This window comes from Talpa occidentalis, unplaced genomic scaffold, assembly GCF_014898055.3.
Source record: "Talpa occidentalis isolate TD23 unplaced genomic scaffold, MPIMG_talOcc4v2.1 talOcc4.3, whole genome shotgun sequence".
In the NCBI taxonomy this organism is placed as follows: Eukaryota; Metazoa; Chordata; class Mammalia; order Eulipotyphla; family Talpidae; genus Talpa; species Talpa occidentalis.
This window is the reverse complement of record NW_023603184.1, coordinates 100,383,257-100,396,759: the sequence shown is the minus strand read 5'-3', so window position 1 is coordinate 100,396,759 and position 13,503 is coordinate 100,383,257. Positions and strand designations below refer to the sequence as shown.

The following is a 13,503-nucleotide window of genomic DNA, read 5'->3' as shown; positions in this document are numbered from 1 at the left end:
TAGAAAAAAATTCCCCCCATGGTCTTAGGAATAATCCTCTTGCTAAGTTTTCTGATTTGTTCCAAATGTAGGCAATTTCTTTTTCCCAGAGTTTTAATTTAGATGGATAAAGAATCAAATGAAATTTAGAGCACATGCTAGATACATCCTAATTTGTAATAGTCAAATACTACCCAGTAGGAAAGAACCCATCAGGATCCATTAGAAGAGTTGGAGATAATGCTCTGTAGTTACAGATAACTGAATCTAGACCCTAGTTGGGGTATTCTGTTTATTGTATGCTAAGCCTATGTTAGAAGCAAGAGATAAAAAGATGAATAGATAAGACTTTTTCTATTGGGAATCACTCACCATTAACTCTTACATAGCTAAGGGATACTACTTAATAGTCATTAGGCAGAAAGAAGTAGAACTTTACTACTTCACTGGGAATGCTTTCCATAACTTCATTTTAGTCAAGCAAACATGGAATCACTGTGTGCATGTGAATAAAGACATTTAAGTAAATTAAGTAAATATGGAGAAAATATCAAAGTATATGCACAAATAGTTAATGTGGGTTATTTGTAGATATGTGATATAGGTCAAACAAACAGAGGATGATACAAGAGTAAAAACAAAAGATAGATTTAAAAGACTGCATCAAAAGTGATGTAATCAGTATAATGCCATGTAGGACAAAGTCCTGTCATTCCAACCCCTCCAAAAAATACCCAAAACAAACAAACAAAAGATTCTTGAATCTAACAGAGACCTTGCATCCAATTACCAATTCATAGGAACTATAGAGAACAGAGGATACACATTAAACTATACCCTGGGAGTCTAATCAGCAAAGCATTTGAGTGATTCTAAGGATAAACAACTTGATTTATTCAATAAAAATAAATCACATGCAAAAAAAAATGGAGCATTCTATTGATTGAAGGAGACTTAGAAGATACAATAACCAACTGCAATATATACATCTCATTTGGTTGCTGATCAAAGAATCAATCTTTAAAACAAAAATAAATCCATTTATCCATTTATTATTATAATTTATGAGCAACTGGAAATTTCAGTAATAGACATTTAGTATTAAGTAATCATTGCTAGTTTTTTAGATGTGGTGATATTATTATAGTTATTTTAAAAAGAACCCTATTGTTTAGGTTAGTTACTAAAATGCTAATGGATGAAATAATAGGATGTCTTGGAATTATAGTGTACTATGGGAGAGAGTGTTAGGGGGAAAAGGATGTCCCAAAGCAAATTCCATATAGGCTTTGTGGACTCCACCCCCACCCCAGGTCAAAGCCAAAGACACTGGGAACTCCAAATCCCATCACCACCAAAGGGAAGATGGCTGGGACCTGAGGGTGGGGTTAAGCAGCCAGGTGGATACAAAAGGCAGACACGTGGGCTTTGGGGGGCTCCCCCATTTTGGCTCTCCACCAGCTAGCAGCGTCCGGCCAGCTCTGAGAGTGACTTTGGGTTTCCAGGTCGTCGGATCGGGTAGGACGCATTAAAGACTTTATTTCCCTATTTTCTCCCTGAGTTGTACATTTTCCTTATTTCCTTTTCTCTTGTAAATAAACCTTTTATTAACCCTTTGGCGTGTGTCTGTAGTAGAGTATTCATAAGTCCCTTTAAAGCGCGCGGGTGAGGACCCACAGCCAGAAACCCGTTTAATATCGGGGTTGCTCTATAACAAGAGAAGAGTATATGAGGGTGTTGGTAGGCCAGAAATAGCCTCAGATTGATGGTGGGGCTGATGATGGCTACATGAGAGTTCAAGATACTATTCTATTTTGTGTATATTTGATGAAATATTCCATTTTAAAAAGTTAAAGATATGATTTAACTATACTTTTTAATGAATATAAAATTTTTACAAATGTGTGTATTTTTAAAAAATTAAAATTCTTTAAAAGGCACATTTTGATATTTATATCTAATTTATATCTAGGGAAAAGTGGAGAAGGACTGAGAAAAGAGAATTTTTTCCTACTTTTACTTTGCAACCCTTTCTCCTGACCATTTTACCTTGTGATTCCTTCATATGACTATTACCATGTCCTTCTTTTTCCCTCTGTAAGAGTCTGCCAACCTGAACTCCAAATCATATTAATTAAAAAAAATTTTAAATAATTAATCCTGTATAGTATATATATCTTCAAGTGGCCAATTGTTGACAACTTCATTATCAGTAAAAGAAGATAAACTGTAATATATTTTGCTCATAGTATTCAAATACCCTTCTGTTTCTATTCTTCTATGCTTCCTTCCTCAACTCACCTGCAATTAGAATAAATTTTTAAAATTGCAAATCAGATCATATTAATCTTCTGCTGAATCATAACTCATTAGGGTGGTCCCAAGTTCCTGCATTAGCAGCCTTTTGCTAACCTATCCAATCACAGGTCATACCACCCTCACCCTCTCTCTCTACCCTCCAATTACACAGTGGCCTTCTTTTAGTTTCTCTAATCTATAATCTCTCTGCTGCCTTAGGGGTTTTGTATGAGCTATTTTCCTCTGCTATTGTACTGTATCACAACTCTTTCTCTGACCAATCCCTTCAACATTCTTTTCTTAGGCCTGCTTTCTTCAAATCCTCAATATTAGTTAATTCCCTCTGGTCAATTCTCTTATAGCCTTTTGAAATTTTCCTTGATATACTTTATGACATTTATCACTATATTTATGGTTATTTGTATCATTATTTATTCATTATTGGTTCTTCTTCAGACTATAAGCTTCACGAGACCATGTCTGTTTTGCTTATCTCTGTTCGTAGTATCTGTCAAGATGCCAAATTGATAATCAGTGATAAATATTTATTGAATGGATGAATACATGAAATCATGAGTACATTACGGGTCAGTAGCTGTTCTATTCTTGTTCTTCTGAAATGGTAACAAGCACTAAGTACTTCTTGGGCACATGCCCACGTATCAGGAGTATGGTCTGCTTTGTTTAAAGACTTTGTTCTGGGATAAAGGATCTGAATGCCAAGATGATCCAAGGACAAGAGAAGAGTCTTCTTTATGCTGAAGATAAACCTGGAATTACCAAAAAGGAGAGATTGAATTACTTACAAAGTTCAAAAGGCTATGAGTTTGTAGAAGGGATTAAACAAATGTTATAATGAAGTGAATTAAAAATGAGATCAAAGTACACTGGAGTTAAGAGAAAATCCAACAGCTAGGTTAATAAAACACAGCTGCAGGCCCTTGCAAGAGTAAATTAAAAAAAGAAACTAAATATGAATCCAGTGAAAGTGTGAAAAGGAAGTGGTTTCTCAGAGTTGGGAGTATAGGTAGTTTAAGCACCTAGAGATTTAAAGACAATTACTGTGAAGCAACATTGGAAATTATGACAAGGGATTATAAACTTAGCACAACTTAGTTGTGGATTTTATGCCTATTATAAAATGCAAATACAAATGTTTTACATTTTAGGAGCTAGTAGAACATGTCAGAAGTGATAAATGGAGTTTTATGCATGAAGAAATATAGGGTTATAAAAAAATCATATATTATTTTGTTCAGATGCCAATCTGGTCACAGATGGTCCAAGAACACTCAAATAATAAAGCAATTTAATCACACATTAAAGATTCATCCTTTAACATTATAGCCAATGATGCCACACTTTTCTATGATCTCACTAATATAAACCACATTTGTAGTTCAGTGGCCACCAAACCACTCAGCACAACTTCCTCAACTGTTAGCTGTTTCAACTACCAGTTTGAGCTCTAGTGCCTGTTTTTTTTTTTTTTTTTTTTTTGGAGGGGTGGTTGGAGGACTCTACATAACTGGGAATCTCAGTAAGGGTTTGAGAAACCAGTTCAATCTTAAGGTCATGCCAAATGTGGCTAATTCAGGTTTTGATTGAGTCAAAGAAGCATTAACCCCAGACCCTACTCATTGAGGCCCATGGGTCTAGGAAGGGAAGTTTGAATGGCGGTCTGAATTAGGCAGAGGTATTTTACAAAACTAACATTAAGAAAGGGATCCAGGACATGAGGTCCAAAAGAGAGAAAAATGTAATACTTTAACAGTGGATTTGAATTGGCAGTGACACATCAGGAATCAAGATGAGGGAGGAGAGGGAAGTCAACAATCTCATAGGTGGGGATCACTCAGAAGTCTTGAGAAGAATTGGAATGAAGATTTGACATGAATCATTGAAGAGTCATTTAGTTGGACTGTTTCTTCCTTATTTCCTTTACTGATACTCATGTCATTTTCTGAATTTCTTTTTTTTTTTTTAAAGATTTATTTATTTATTTATACAAGCACTGTGGTACAGTCAGAAGCACGGGAGGGTGAGAGAATCCACCAGAGCCAGAGTGGAGAGCAGAACAGGCAGACTGATGAAGTACACTGCTGAGGGGAGCAGTGGGCATGGCAGGAGAGGTCTGCGCACCATGTGGGACCCTCACAGGTGGCCAGGGATGGAACTGGGGCTGCAGAGGCTGCGGAGCACGGGGATCAACCACTGTGCCACAGGGGAGGCCCTCATTTTCTGAATTTCATGACAAAATCTTCAGAATATATACAATTTTGTATGTGTGTGTGTTTGTGTATACCTCCTTGAAAATTAATATTGCAATTTAGTTTCTGGAACTATCTAGGGATGTAAGAGGTATCAGTGCACATATATCTAGTATATAAAAGAATATCTGGGTAATAATGGTGGTTTAAGTAACAGGGTAATTATGTCACATTACATGAAATTCTGGAGGTGTTTGGTTTCAGGTTGGATCATATCATAAAGGATCAGGCTCTTCCTCTTTCCACCCAGCCATGCCTAGCATGTGAATCTTTATTTTCTGTTGAGTTACCTCACGATCCTCAGATGGCTGTTGCATTGATAGAACATTATCACACATGAGTGTTACAAACAGAAAAAAGAAAGGGCAAATGAATTTTTCCTGAAGTTCCCTTTTTTCCTGAGAAAAAATAATTTCCCAAAAGACCTCAGAAGATTTTCTTCCTTTACTTTACTGAACAGAACTGGTTCACATGTCCAACTCCATCCCATCAAAAAAGAAGGGGAAATGGAATCATTTTGACTGGCTTAGACTTTGTAGCTAAGGTGGACCTGGAGCCCATTTTCTCTAAAGGAATATCTGCCCTAACCCTATGCAAACTTAGGGTTTTCTTAGTAAGGAAAAAAGTACTGTTAATCAAAGCTATCAATGAAGTGAATACCCCTCGCCCTTTTCTTAACTAAGTAGTTCAAAACAAGAGTCAAGATACTATTGCACTTAAAAGAAAATAACTTAAAAGAAGCACAGACTCTATGTTTATGGCTTTGCTTAAGTTCCCAATTTCCAGAAGATATGGCTTTAAATAGATGGGATAAATTTTAACAGTCCTCTTCGTTTTTCTCAATGCATAGACAACATCAAAATACACATTAACTGACACCTGCCTGGATTTCCTTTGCAAAATCCTTGAAACAATTCCCTTAGAAAGAAGCTTGGAATTGGGGCAACATTTTCAGAGTTACCTAGACACTGTTTCCAGGCTTTAATCCTCAGTCTTCATTCTTTTACAAGCTCACATTTACTTGCCTTGATTTATTAAAGCCAGCAATAATAATATCAAATAGCTGTCAGGTAGGTGTATTAAGACAATTAATAAAGATCTTTAAGGAGAACCTTGGCTTTGTAGAAAGGTTATAAGTTCAGAGCCTAATAGACCTCAATTTAATCCTATTTGTCATGTGTGTGTCTTGGGACAAGTAAATTACTTAACCTCTCTGAATCTTTTTTTTTTTTTCCTTTCTTAAACAGGAGAGGTGAATCATTGCCTCAAAAAATTAAATAAATAAATTAATGTGTATAAAGTAAGTAGCCTAGAGCCTGGCAAGCAGAAATTGCTATTGTTAACATTATGGTTATGGAATTTAGAATTGGTAAGCATTGTGTGGTAAGCCTGGTGTGGCAAAGAAGCAGAAAGTTAATGCCTTGAGGTCTTACCTGGAGAGCAGCATTCTAACTTAGAACATGATATATTGCAAGTTTGGTTTCTGCTTGTATACATACACACATGCACCCCACAAATTACTTTCAAGCATACCAAAAATAATGACTTGTACAAGAATTCTGAAAAATGCAACAAAAACTAGTGTCCATCATTAGCATAAGCCTCTAAGTATCATGGAAGCTCCTGAAATGAATTCATGCAGTGTGAATGCAGGCAGTCACACTTCCATACTCATTAAGGCAGTGAGAATGTGACAGTTCAGCTAGTGTGGCCTGAGCTATGGTCTAGAAGTAAGGAGGTCTGGCTGAATCCTGGAAGAAATAAGTGTGAGCTCCGACACACGGCTGCTGAAAGCACTGGGCTGAACGGAACGAGAGGACCTAGAGTATGGCAGCCACCTCAATACTTCTATCAGAGTCAGGTTGAATTTGATGGCCAGTCCTTTATTTTATCCTACCTAAATTTCAGGTGGGATGCTCATTACCAGGGTCCCTGAACCAGTGACTTTGAACCATTGTTACCATGACATTCTCAGATGTGTGCCTAGACGAATGTTGGTAAGAAAGCATGAATTAGTGAACCAGGTCTAGATAGTTCACTTCTTTACAGCTGTAGTTAACAAACTAAGTTTCCTGATATTAGGGAATCACCCAGAGTTAGGAAGAAAGAAACTGGGGCACTCTGAGCAGTCATTCGCACTCCATTACAAAAAAGAATGTGTCTGCCTTCGATTTTTCTCCTTCAAATAAAAATATTTGTTTTCTAACATCTACCTGGATTTGAAAGCTTCCATTGAGAACTGGATATTGCATTTATGAGGCTGTTGGATTGTTGTTCAAAGACACAATTGACTAATTTAGCAAGCTAGTTCCTTGTTGCCAAGGTGTGTTGTATTAAGGATGAATTGCCTTCCTTCCAGCTAGGGAGCAACAGCTATCACTCACACCTTACGAGTGTGACCTATGCCTGTGACCTACACTTGATGATTAACAACCACCCACTTCTTCCCACCCGCTCCTCCATCACCCCAGCAAAGGAATGGTTTCCAAGAATGATACATCATTTTAAGAAGGGAGGTGTCCTGGTAAAGCTTTGACATGAAAACCCAATTTGTTCAAAGCCTCAGGTAGACTTGTCTCTTTCTAGTGAGAAATTAATTCACCTGACAATTCAAATGACTATTCAATACTGCAGGCGTAACCACTTCATATTTTTTGTTTTTTTTTCAGTAGGTTTCTCTTTGATTTGCTTTATTTAATCTATTCCGTTCCACCCCTTTCCAATTACTGATGTTTCCTCATAATTTTTATAACTTTATGTACAATGATAAGCCTTCAGGGGAAGATAGGAATTACTACACTAAAAGAAGAAAAGTTTTGCTTATGATGAAGTCTGCATTTTTATGTTGATTTTCCTCATTAGAGAGGGAAACAAAAATAGAAATTCTGAACAAGTACTAAGTGCTGAAGAAGATAAAGAGCTGCAGAGATCAATGTATTACATTTAGATAATTGTAAACTACAACTTGCTAACAATGTCATTAACTGGTTTTATTTGGTATTGTTAATTCTAAAGGGGGAAAGTGAAACTTCTAAACATATATTGAGGTTACTCAACTCGTTACATTTAACTTTTGTTCCCATGACTATCTTAAATCAGCTTGAAGAATGTAATGAAGTGCTGTATGTGTCAAGGGTTTAACATTAAATGGTCAAACAAGTGGGCCTGGAAGAGTTCCAGGAGCCCAGGCTAGACATGACATTGGGTTTGGGATATGCTGTATACTGAACCAATGGGGATCCCGAAGACTGTTTAGATTACAGTCAGCTTTGGGGAGAAGTGGATCTAGGGCAGAGGTCTGGAATGGGGTGGGGCTACTTCCAGGTTCAGGACAACTGGGTCACACCACTGAATAGGAGCTTCAGGCACCCCCACACTGGGCTGGTCTGCACTAGGATAACTCAGGACAGTAGGCAGAGACCTTGAGTCCAAAGAGACTTTGTCTGATGTCCAGATTAGGGCCCCATCTTTACTGTAGTCTCGAGGCTTTATGGCACATAAGCATCAACTAAGCCACAGTAAATATATGTAGAGTACCCAGTACCTCTCTTTCTACCCATTTAAAGTCATTATTCATGTAAATAGTATTAAGTATCCTTTAAGGCATTACTTTTTGGCACATACATTTATTCTTTGGGCTTAATCAGTTGTCTATTACCAAAATTTCAATTTTGTTATATACAATTTAGAAGATGCAGAAAAACGTGAGGAAAGAAATAAAATTCACCCATATTCACATTTTATAACCTATAGATAATCATGTCTATGCTTCGATGTGTTTTCTTGTAGTCTTTTTAATCATCTACAAAATAAAGTTAGGAATATACTAATTTTCCAACGCCCAATTAGGTGTAAAATTCCCCTCACTGTTTGCCTGAAGGAAATTAACAGATAAATGAAAGTGAACAAGAAAAAAATGTATGGTTATTATAATGCAGTGCTATTTTAATACACTAATATTGACTCATCCTTGCACAACCATGTAGATAATCTTTTTTGATATCATTGACTTATTGGGAAAAACTTGTACCCAGGCGATTGATTCCTTACCCAGCATTGTAGATACTCTTATCTAGATAGCATGAGACTGAGAGAGTTGATTTAAAGAATCTTACCATGTATTTTTAGGGCACAGCCAATCAGGCTAATGAATGTGGAACCAAGCATAAGTATTCTTAGCCATTGCTTTGTCATTTTGTGTGTAACTGCCATCTTAGAATTTTAGGTTTTGCTGTCCTGGGAAAGACTGCATTCCAGAGAAGGTTTCGACCCCCACCCCACTCTGGTCTTATCACGGACAGCAAGCCACAGCAGAGCTGAGCAATTTGGGCCACTAATGGGGTCAAACTAGCCATAAAATAGAGTTGCATCTCGATGTGACCAATCAGCTCAAAAACTGAAACTGTGCACCCACCGTTGTTAGGAAATGCACCTGTGTAACCAATGAATGGCTGCCAACATGATTTAATTTTTAGAAATCTGCTTGTAACCCTATATAAGATCCCTGTTCCCTTTGCTCAGGGCTCTCGATATCTGCTGCTGCATTGGTAGGTGCCGTGAGCCTGGACTTGAGTCTATAATAAACTCCCTTTTGTGTTTGCATCGGCTGTCTTTGGGTCCTTGGAGGCTATGCTCGCCGAGTCTGCTGATCTTGGGCACAACAATGAACAGAGAATGTGATTAAGGAGGGTGCCTAATCAGTGACTTGGGGGATTTTTGGCTTGGGTTGTATACCCACTTGCTATCCAGCTTAACTAAAATCTCAGGTTGAAAAATAAAATTTGTTAATCTTACAGCATAATCTCTAGAAGTCAGAGAAACTGCTTGGTGGCACTCCTGCTGGAGGAGACACTTTTCTGCCCCCGCATCCCAAACACTTTCTTTTCCACAAGTAGCATATTTTTCCTGAATCTATGCACAGAGAAGTACAGAGAAGAGTTATCAACCTGTGAAGGTGATAATAACAACCATTTTACAGATGAAGAAACTGAGGTTAAAAAAGATTAAGAGATATGCCCAAAGTCACGTAGTGAGTAAGTGAACTCAAATCTTGGTAATTCCAAGGCCTATCTCTTGATACTGGCTAACTTTTAACCAAAGCCACCCAGGCACATAGCTAACCCTTACCTTTCAGTCTCTCTGGCAGCTAGGTATGTCCATGTCCAAAGGCATGTGGTAATCATAGTAGATGCCACTTCCAGGTTTGGACATTGTCCACACATAATACTCCATATCTTCTGTCCCCCATGGGATGGCTACATGCCAGTGCCTAACGAGGCCTTGGAAACCACCTGGTAAGGATGGCAGAGCCTCTGTTATCCTGAGTCATGAACAACTTGTGGAACTTAACACATGAACAACTTGTGGAACTTAACACTCATTTCCCTTTGCTCCAGGTCTATTGGACTTACATTGTTACTGTAACAATGGTTGCTTTGTGCTGCTGAGCACCTAATGCAACTTTCCTGAGAGCAGTTTTTTTCATGAAAACAAATAAAGGTATGTTGGGTTTATCTAAGAATTCCAGAGACTTGCTCTAGGAGGGAGACAATAATCAGACTCACTGCTTGACTGAATTTCTAACATATATCTTTTCCCCCACCCATAGAACTTAATAGTAAATCACTAACCTTATCCTTGCTTAAGAAAAACAGGAACTTTGGACTATGGTGGAGGATTATGGATGTTTTGGTGGTGGGAAAACTGTGGTGATCACAACTGAGGGGAGAAAACCTACACTGTGAAAGAACAATCAACGATGTAAAATAATGATATGTCATTAATATAAAAAGAAAAACAGTAACCAGGACCCACAGTTTCAGAAACATCAGGAAGCTTATCCTAGCAGAACTGCACCAGTAAGGCCACCAATTTGCCCATTAGTCAAAATAAATTCGAAATAAAATGTGGTGACCTGCATATCCCACGCAGCTCCTGTCCCTTTCAAATCCTTTCTGTCAGCCCGAGGAAATCAAGGTGGTCTTTGAGATCATAGTCTGCCATCTCCTCAGGTCAGCAGCTCTCGAATAAACCTTATCTCCTACCTCCACCTTGACTGTCTCCATGGACTGACATCCGAGCTGTGAGCAGCCAAACCTTGGATCTGGTAACACTATGAGAGGAAAAGAATTAGCAAGGATCGTTGCTTAAATAAACTACATTGCAAGGAAGTGGCAGAACTAGGATCTCAAGCCAGTTCTTATGACTCCATATACCTGTGCCCTTCCCACGGTATCACCCTACCTCCCTCTGCAGTGATGGAAGGTGCAGAAACTGATCACGTCCTTCCTTGCTTGCTTTAAAAACACAGAACTACAGAAGGGGCTCTAATTTAGACCCTTTTCTCTCTGTTGTCTGTATGCCACAAAAACAGTCAATTCTATTAACTTACGCCAACTGTCTTTTCACAATTTATATTGTTTTACAGAGTCTCTCACTGGTGTACATGTGCAAATCTTAGCCTGCCTGCAACTCATCCTACTGGCACTGAAAGTCCTTCTTTGCCTTTCTTTACCTTTTTAAATAAATTTAGATGCCACAGTTTGCCAACTAGCCTGGCCTATCAGCAGGCATCTGCTTCTTTTCACTGTTGCCTGTGTGTTTTATTATGTTGCTCACACTGTGTTTCTGACCAGGTCCTTCTTGAACTTTGAGACAAAACTCAGATTCCTTCCTCCTCTGAGAATCTTCCTGATGATTCCTGTCCCCATTGATGTACCTACCACTTTGCAAATAATGAAGATCTGCCTCAAACTTTTGACCTTTGACCTTTTTTTTTTTTAAATTGTGTTTGTAAAACTTTATCTTTCCCTGTAAGGACACTAACTGGAGTGTATACCAGTGAGCAGTAAGCACAAAACCTAACATGCTATCTTGCAATAAAAGCTTATCAACAACCTGTTTTTGAATGATTCAAGGAATGAAGTAATGGGAACTTCTACAGTGCCTGCAAAGATTCTCAATTGAGTTTTTTAAACCTATTGACTTCTATCTTTAACCGTTGAATTCTATCTTTATATTTGGGGCCTTGCCTGAGGCATTTTTGACAATGATTTTGAAACATGGTCCAAACCGATCTACAGTCACCCCCAAAGTTCTGTAACCTGGCTGAAGTCAAAGACTGTTACAGGTGGTTCCCCCTGGAGCAGGGACGCTGATGAAGATAAATAGCCCCAGGGAAAATGCAAACAAAGTATCTGGAGAGTCTGATAAGAAATATAAGGGGCTGCAGAGGCAGCCTCTAGGATGGATTCAGCTTTTTGGGATTTCAGTGTTTTTTCGGATCTTCAGTGATTCTGGGGTCAGCGATTTTTTTTGCCCCCACCATGCCGACCTTCCTGAGCAGGCTGTTGCAGGCCTCTGAAGAAGGTGGACAGGCTTCCAGCAGCCAACCTCAGCGAGGAAAAGTTTGGAGGCTTTGCAAGTAGCCAAGTGACTGAAGCTTTTCCCAGTTTTGCTGCTGTTGACAGCTTGGCAGGGAAGGCAAAAACCTGGAGCCAGGCACCTCCTTGAGCTTGGTGAGTTGTGAGTAGTTTCTCCTGTCCTTTGGCTGCTGCAGCTGCTGTTTTGAGTGTTGCTTTTCTGGTACTGCACTGGCACATCTCAGCAGCCCCAGTGAGCATCTCCAGCTGTGTCTTCTGCTGTCTTTGTGAGTTGGATCCCGGCCTATAGTCTGGCTGCTATGTGCACCATGTCCTCAGTGGTAGGAAGATGCCATCCTGGGAGCATTTGTGTACAGGAATTTAAAAAACTGGACACTGTTTTGGGTGAGGTAAATGGCCAGTAACTCTTTGTTTTTCCCTGGTTTGTTAAATAAATATCATTATTGTTGTTCTCTGACCCTGAGTAAGCAGACTTGCAATTGTGTGCGCAGGGGAAGAACTCAGATGGTGACTGGTAAACTATTTAGGCACTGTCTTGGCCAGTTTTAGTGTCCCTTGCTGCCCTGTATCAATTCCACTATAGTGGTTCTCAAGCTTCAGCATGCTAGCAAGGTGTCACTTGCAGAGATCCCTACCCAGTAGGTGTGTGGTAAGCCCAAGAAAGCACATTTCTAACAGGTGGTGTTGATCCTAATGGTTTGGTAATCACACTATGAGAACCAGAGTCCTATTTTCCATTTTCTTACTTGGCTTCAGCTGTACTGATTTACCCGGCCATTAAGCAAACCAGGTATTGCCCTATCCCAGGGCTTTTGCATTTGCTATTCTTCCAGGTAATCATATACTTGCTCCATCATTCCTTTATATGTCACCTTCTCAGTCAGTTCTTCTCCAAGTTACTGATTTGAAATGGCAACACTTTTCCCAACTCTCTCTCTCTCTCTCTCTCTCTCTCTCTCTCTCTCTCTCTTATACACATATTCCCTATTATATTTCTTTCCTGCCATTTCCCCCCCATAACAGTTGTCACCACCAGGCATATTATGTTTTAGTCATTTGTTTATTGTCTACCCCTCCACCCCCCACCAGAATATAAGAGTCCTGAGAGAAGGGCTCTCATTTACTCCTTTCTGTACCCCAGAGATTGGAACAGTGTTTGGTACACAGTCAACAGGTAATTGATGTTTTAACTGGAGGACAATGTGGCCACGATCCTACCTGTTTTCAGACCATAAATCATGATGAAAACAAATCCACTGCTGAAATAAAATAAAGATGCTTCACTGGCTATTCACTCTGCCCAGGCATGTTAAGGGGGCCAAAGTTGAAGGCACAGAGGAGAAGCCGTTAACCCTTGTAGAGAGTCAGGGGAGGCCACCATCCTGTCCTCATTTTTCTCATCAAACAAGATGAGGTGGTTAGATGAACTATCTGCAATGTTGTTTCCAGCTTTATAATCTATGTTCTTCTCTCCGGGGACAGTGGATCAGTGAGCAGAGATACCCTTCAGTCAATTCAGACAGTTTCATCTTGAGGGCTTCACTCTTTATCTGTTGTCAATAGCTTCATCACCA

General features: G+C 39.1%; 1 protein-coding gene across 2 annotated transcripts in view; it reads left to right on the top strand.

Annotated features, from left to right (window-relative positions):
- The first annotated feature begins 1,359 nt into the window (after positions 1 to 1,359).
- Positions 1,360 to 13,503, top strand: part of ABCB11 (ATP binding cassette subfamily B member 11) — an 82,893-nt gene continuing 70,749 nt past the window's right edge. The window contains exon 1 of one of the 2 annotated variants that reach the window (XM_054699836.1): positions 1,360 to 1,497. The gene's annotated coding sequence lies outside the window, so the exon portion shown is untranslated. Of the gene's footprint in view, positions 1,498 to 11,782; positions 12,065 to 13,503 lie in introns of those variants that run through there. The other variant, XM_037523474.2, reaches the window with a different exon arrangement.